Genomic DNA, 6,883 nt, shown 5'->3' with positions numbered 1-6,883 from the left:
GTGTGTCTATATATATATATATATATATTGTTAGTGTCAAGTAATTTATTTCTATAATTTTTGTCAAAGTAATATAATACATGTGAACATTACAACAGTTGATGAAAACCTTGCAGCAGTTGATGAAGACTTTGTTGCAATTGAAGAATACCTTATCAATGGAGTTGATGAAATGGCAGTTGATGTTGTTGATAAAGTGATAGGTGATGATGTTTATGAGGTTGCAGTTGATGTAGTTGATGAAGTGGCAAGTGATGAAGTGGCAGTTGATGATGTGGCAATTGATGCGGTAGCAGTTAATTTAGTTGATGAAGTGGGAGTTGTTGTGGTTGATGAAGCGGCAAGTGATATTGTTGATGAAATGGCAGTTGATGAAGTGGCAGATGCAGTTGATGAAGTGGCAGATGCAGTTGATCTAATAGCAGTTGATGTTATTGATGAAGTAATTGATATTGTTGATGAATTGGCATGTATTATTGATCTAGTGGTAGTTTATGTTGTCGATGAAGTGACAGTGATGCAATTGATGAAGTGGTAGAAGAGAAGAAGGAAGAAAAAGTAAAGGAGAAATCAGTAGATGATGAAGAAGATGACAGTGTTGAAAATTCAGTGGATGTGATGAGTATCGTTATTGAACTCAATGGTGAGATTAATGGTGACGAGAAAAAAATTGAAGTGATTTTTGAAGTATTGGCATTTTAAGACAGTGATTTTTAAAGTATTGACATTTTGAGACAATGTTTTTTGAAGTATCGACATTTTAAGAAAATGGTTGAATTGATTTGTTGTTTTACTGTTTTGAGGAGAAAAATGTACATTTGAAAGATTATAGATGTTTTTTTGTATATGGTTAATGGTAGTTTTGAGAAACAATTTAACATGTTTTATTATGAAGGGTTTTTAGATTTCTTATGAATCTATGTTTTCATAGTATGTGATTTTTGCTTAACTTTAGTTTCTTAACATTATGGAGTAAAATTATTTAGCAGTCAATTGTCGACAATAAAGTTGTATGTTTAATACTATAGATTGTTATCACTGTTGATTTATAACATTATCGATAAAAAATAAAATATATAAGAGTGCAATAAATAGAGAGAAATACTTTTATTTATTCAGACTACATTCATGTTACACATTTCCAAAAGGCAAACACAAAAAATAAAGCACACAATATAGTTTTAGGCGTTTTTCTTTTTCTTCTGCCAAAATCAACGCTTTTTTAGTTGATCTTTGTCCATTTCAACATCTGTTAGCAAAACTTTCAAGTGATTCCTCTACTCTTTGGCTTCTTTTAAGAAAGTCATTAGCAGATTTCTATTTTCTTCAAATTTTCGTAGCTTCTTTAATATTTCAAATTTGGCAACGCCTTAAAAATTCGATGGGCTACTCGTTGATGATTCATTTTCAAGTCATCTAAAAAAAGAGCATATGCCAACTGCACAATAAAAAAATTATCGACCTGAATTTGCATTGGTAGGTGACGTCCTCAACGTAGTTGGATCACCACAATAACAATTGTAAAACTTTTTTGCATTGGATGTTTGAGATGCCTGAGACATTGTAAAAATGGAGGTGTTTGAGTTGTTTATGAGGGATTGTCTTCCTTTTATAAAATAAAAAACCAGATGTTACCGTTGAAAAAGTGGAATTTAAACTTTTTTTACCGTTGTAAAATTTGTATATCTAAATATTTACCGGTTATCAAAATATATAGACACTTTATACAATCGATACATCACTATGTGCGTGGTGTGTGTATGACAATGAAATTTCCGTTCTGACATTAGTAAGGTATATTTGAGTTTATTAAATCTATGTTAAAGAATTATTGATACTGCACCTACTAGAATATGACACTTATATAGACCATAACTAGTAGAATTTAAAAAAGACAACAATTAATTAATAATAAATTATATATTTTTAAATTTATTCAATTAAATAAGTTTAAACAAGTCATATGATCATGTAAGGGTCCACATAAATTGGGGGTGGTGATTAGTGATGTACGAGGACGAGTTGTGGTTATACAATCAACATCCTTAGAACAATGTTTGAGAAAGCACAAGTATATTGTGAGGATGTCACTTGTTCAACAAATAAAAATCTTTAAGAATCAGAGCTACTAAGGCAAACAAAAACTCATTAAAGTTTTACTCTATAACAAGCAAAAATCTGAAGACCACAATACGATTTCTATTTAAGGCAAAACCAAAGCAAAACTATAAAATGCAAAATCACTTTAGCAGATGCAAAAGCACTAACCCTACATCCATGATAACAACAAATCTCTACAAACTAACAACGGATACATTTAAGTTAAGAACATACATGAACAAATAGATAATACATAGATTCAGAAGAAAAAAAAAATCAGAAAACTGAGAGCTTAACCTTTAAAAAAACTTATTGAGTGGTTACATAGAAAAGATTAGGGTGAATTAGAACTATTTAAAGTGAAAAGTTTACAAATTAACTTACGGATTAAGAGCTTACCATAAATGGAGAAGCTAGAGCTTACCGTAAATGGAGAAGCTTGATTTGTGAGAATCTTACTTATCATGAATGGATGAATCTCTCAATTAAGAGGAAATTGAGAGATTTGAGCGATTTTGGGTTAGGGTTTCTTTGTATTTTAGGGGATTTTCAATTTCTTTGTATTTGTGAACAACTTTAATTTCCTAAATGACAACAATTTTCTTTTTATGTGAACTGTGCTACAACTAATTTAGGGGAATAATTAAATTATCTTATTTTCAATCAAGGAAAAAGATTATTTTTATGTAAACAGTCAACTAAAATTAATTAATATTTTTCTTTTAGCTAAGAAAAGGAGAATATATAATAGATATTTAATATACTAATACGTTTTAAACAATTAGTGGCGGTTCAAACCGTGAATATCTATCTTTCCTTCATACCAAACATACCCTTAAAGGATAAAGTGAAAATATGTTGAAAAAATGGTTTCTTTTACACAATAAGAAGTAATATTTAATATGAATATCTATCTATTAGTTGGTTTATTCTTTTTTTCCTATTAAATATGGATGGATCAAATATTTCATCCGTCTTACCCTAACTCATTTTTTACTCGCACATATCCGACTCGACAATCCGTTTGCCACTTCTATTTAAACTCATTAACTTCAAATTCTAGCTCAGTCTCAATAAGTAACGTTGACAACTAAACGGAACTGTAGTGAAATAAGTTTATTTTTCTGGATTTAATTCTTGAGTCATTCCTCATTAATTATCCTTTTGCAAAAGTTAGATTGAAATCCTCCCATACCTAGGCCTCCATTGGTCTAATTACACCCTCAAATATGTGGACTGATGTTAACATCTTGACATTCTTAATGTTCTAAATATAATATAAAGAAAATATGGAGTGAATAAAGGTGCATTAAGAAGTAATAGAGGGTTAAGTAATGTAGGATCTCAACCCACAAAAACTAAGATTTTTTGTTGAAACACAAAATATAACTTTGTTTTTGTTTAGACGTATATATTTTTAAAAAGTTTATCTTTTGAGAAAATGGCAAAATGCCCCCTCAATGTATATTTGAAGTCTTAACTATCCATTTTAATTTTACTGGGTTTTATCATCTCTTGTACTGTTTAAAACTGAAATTGTTACCTCCCCTAAATGCTTAGCTGGCATAGTGAGTGTATTTCACTTTGGGAGAGTGGACTCAATAAGAATGATCATTATAACTAGGATTGAGAAGATTTATATCAGTGGTGATTTTACTTTTAGCTAACATGATTTTGACTATTAAATGTATCTTAATTGATATGGACTCATTAAGAACCGTTTCATTATAATTAAAATAATTTCAGTGTAATTTAATATTTTAAGTTATTAGATCTCCTATTTTAATAGAATTTAGTTCATATTGGAAAACAATGGATATTTCTTTTTTGTATATATCTCGGAAAAGAGTAAATTTACACAAGGTAACCAATCTTGAATAAGTTATATTAATATTAGTAATTAGTACCATGGTAAGTTATTTCTCCCAAAGGGTAGAATAATAACAACAAGATTAATTATTGCAAAATAAAACAATGAAATCACTATTGGGCTAACATAAAATCAAAGTTCATCGAAAATTTGGTCTAAAATTTCTCTAAGACACTAGTTTTTTATGATTACATCGGCAATAATTCAACAAAAGAATGTTTGAAATACCCATCAGATCGCTCAAATCCTTTTTCTACTAAATAAGGTGGGAGAAATTTTTGTAAATAAACAACTTTTTAGAATCATTTGAGTTTCCTTCTCTCTTCTTCTGTAATAAAAGTTATGGCAGATTGGACAAAACTTTCCAACGATGTTATTGCTCACATTGCAAATCGTATTAAAGTGATTGAAGATTTTATTGCTTTTGGTGCAGTTTGTACCTCTTGGCGAATTGCCGCTACAAAGGACAATTTTGATGTGCTTTCATCCCAAGTTCCTTTGCTTATGTTGCAGGGTGTCAATCACGAGGAATATTATCAAAATATCTATTCTCTTTCCAAGAAGAAAGTTTCGCCCATATTTCTCCAGCAAGTTAGAGGGTCAAAATGTGTATCAATTACAGAGGGATGGCTCTGCACCATGGAACGGGATACGGGGGGAGATAAATTTGTTGCACCCTTTCTCTCACAAAAAAATACACCTTCCCTCCCAAAAAGCCTTACTGACTTTCCATGATCGTGCTGCTTTCGAAAGTAATCATTGGGGTTGCATAGACATAGTTGTCGTGTTTACCAATGCCAATCCTTTTCTTACGTCAGATTATGTACTCATGGTGCATCATAATGGAGCTGACTCTTTTTTGGCATTTTGGCGATCTGAAGACCTCGATTGGACTCATATTGATGTTGTTAATCACGCTGTTGTGATTATCTCTCTAGTTTATCACAAGGGCGAATTTTATTCCATGAGTTACAGTGGCAAAGTACGGGCTTATGAAGTTGCAGGGCCTAATGTAAAGACACGCTTGGTTGGTGAGATAGACGAAAATACATTTAATTCGCGTGTAATTGAGTATTACCTAGTTGAGTTATCTGGTGCACTATTACTTTGATTCTAGTTTATTCTAGTCCTCACAAATAATTTTTGATGCCTCAACAACCTAACAAGCCCATATATGAAAATTAGGTTAACAACAGTAGTAACTCAATATAGAGCATTATAGCAAATTTTAACTAATTCAGCCACAAAAGAGAAGTGAAATTTTCAGATTCTCTTGCGAGATTCAAAAGTGAGATATCTCCTTTGTTCTTATCCACAAAATAAAAATCTCTAAGAACCAGAGATACTAAGGCAAATAAAAACTAATTAAAGTTTTACTCTATAACAAGCAAAAATCTGAAGACCACAATACTATTACCATTTAAGGCAAAAGTACCAAAGCAAAATTATAAAATGCAAAATCACAAACCCTACATCCATGATAACAACAAATATCTACAAACTAACAATGGATACATTTAAGTTAAGAACATACATGAACAAATAGATAATACATAGATTCAAAAAAAAAAAAAATAGAAAACTGAGAGCTTAACCTTTAAAAAAACTTATTGAGAGCTTACATAGAAAAGATTAGAGTGAATTAGAACTATTTCAAGTGAAGAGTTTACAAATAAACTTACGGATTAAGAGCTTACCGTAAATGGAGAAGCTTGATTTGTGAGAATTTTACTGATTGAGAGCTTATCATGAATGGATGAATCTCTCAATTCAGAGGAAATTGAGAGATTTGAATGATTTTGGGTTAGGGTTTCTTTGTATTTTAGGGGATTTTCAATTTCTTTGCATTTGTGATCAGCTTTAATTTCCTATATGACAACAATTTTCTTTTTATGTGAACTGTGCTACAACTAATTTAGGGAACTAATTAAATTGTCTTATTTTCAATTAAGGAAAAAGATTATTTTTATGTAAACAGTCAATTAAACTTAATTAAATTTTTTTTATTTTAATTAAGAAAAAGAGAATATATTATAGATATTTAATATATAATGCGTTTTAAACCATTAGTGGCGGTTCAAACCGTGACTATCTATCTTTCCTTCATACCAAACATACCCTTAAAGGATAAAGTGAAAATATATTGAAAAAATGGTTTCTTTTACATGATAAGAAGCAGTATATAATATGAATATCTATATTAGTTGGTTTATTTTTTTTCCTATTAAATATGGGTGGATCAAATATTTCATCCGTCTTACCCCCGACTTATTTTTGACTCGCACATATCTGACTTGACAGTCCGTTTGCCATTTTTATTTGAACTCATTGACTTCAAATTCTAGCTCAGTCTAAGTTAATAACGTTAATTGACAACTAAACGAAACAGTACTGAAATAAGCTTATTTTTCTGGATTTAATTCTTGAGTTATTCCTCATTAATTATCCTTTTGCAAAAGTTAGATTGAAATCCTCCTATACTTGGGCCTCCATAATTCTCTAATTACACCAGACCCCTCAAATATGTGGACTGATGTTAACAGCTTGACATTCTTAATGTTCTAAATATAATATAAAGAAATATGGAGTGAATAAAGGTGCATTAAGAAGTAATAGAGGCTTAAGTAATGTAGGATCTCAACCCCCAAAAACTAAGAATTTTTGTTGAAACACAAAATATAACTTTGTTTTTGTTTGGAAAAATTACTTGGATTGGTACATTTTAATAAATAATTACTGATTTAGCGATACTTTTTATTTATTATCATTTATAACAATATTATGGTAAATCTGCAATATGTATTAAAAGTGAATTATGTATGCAATATATATGTATTATAACTGTTTTTTTTTAAATATATTATTCTTATTTGATAAGAAATTGACACATTGAATTATAAGTATATTAAAATG

Source organism: Solanum tuberosum, unplaced genomic scaffold, assembly GCF_000226075.1.
Source record: "Solanum tuberosum cultivar DM 1-3 516 R44 unplaced genomic scaffold, SolTub_3.0 scf00376, whole genome shotgun sequence".
Classification (NCBI taxonomy): domain Eukaryota; kingdom Viridiplantae; phylum Streptophyta; class Magnoliopsida; order Solanales; family Solanaceae; genus Solanum; species Solanum tuberosum.
This window is presented reverse-complemented; position numbering follows the sequence as displayed.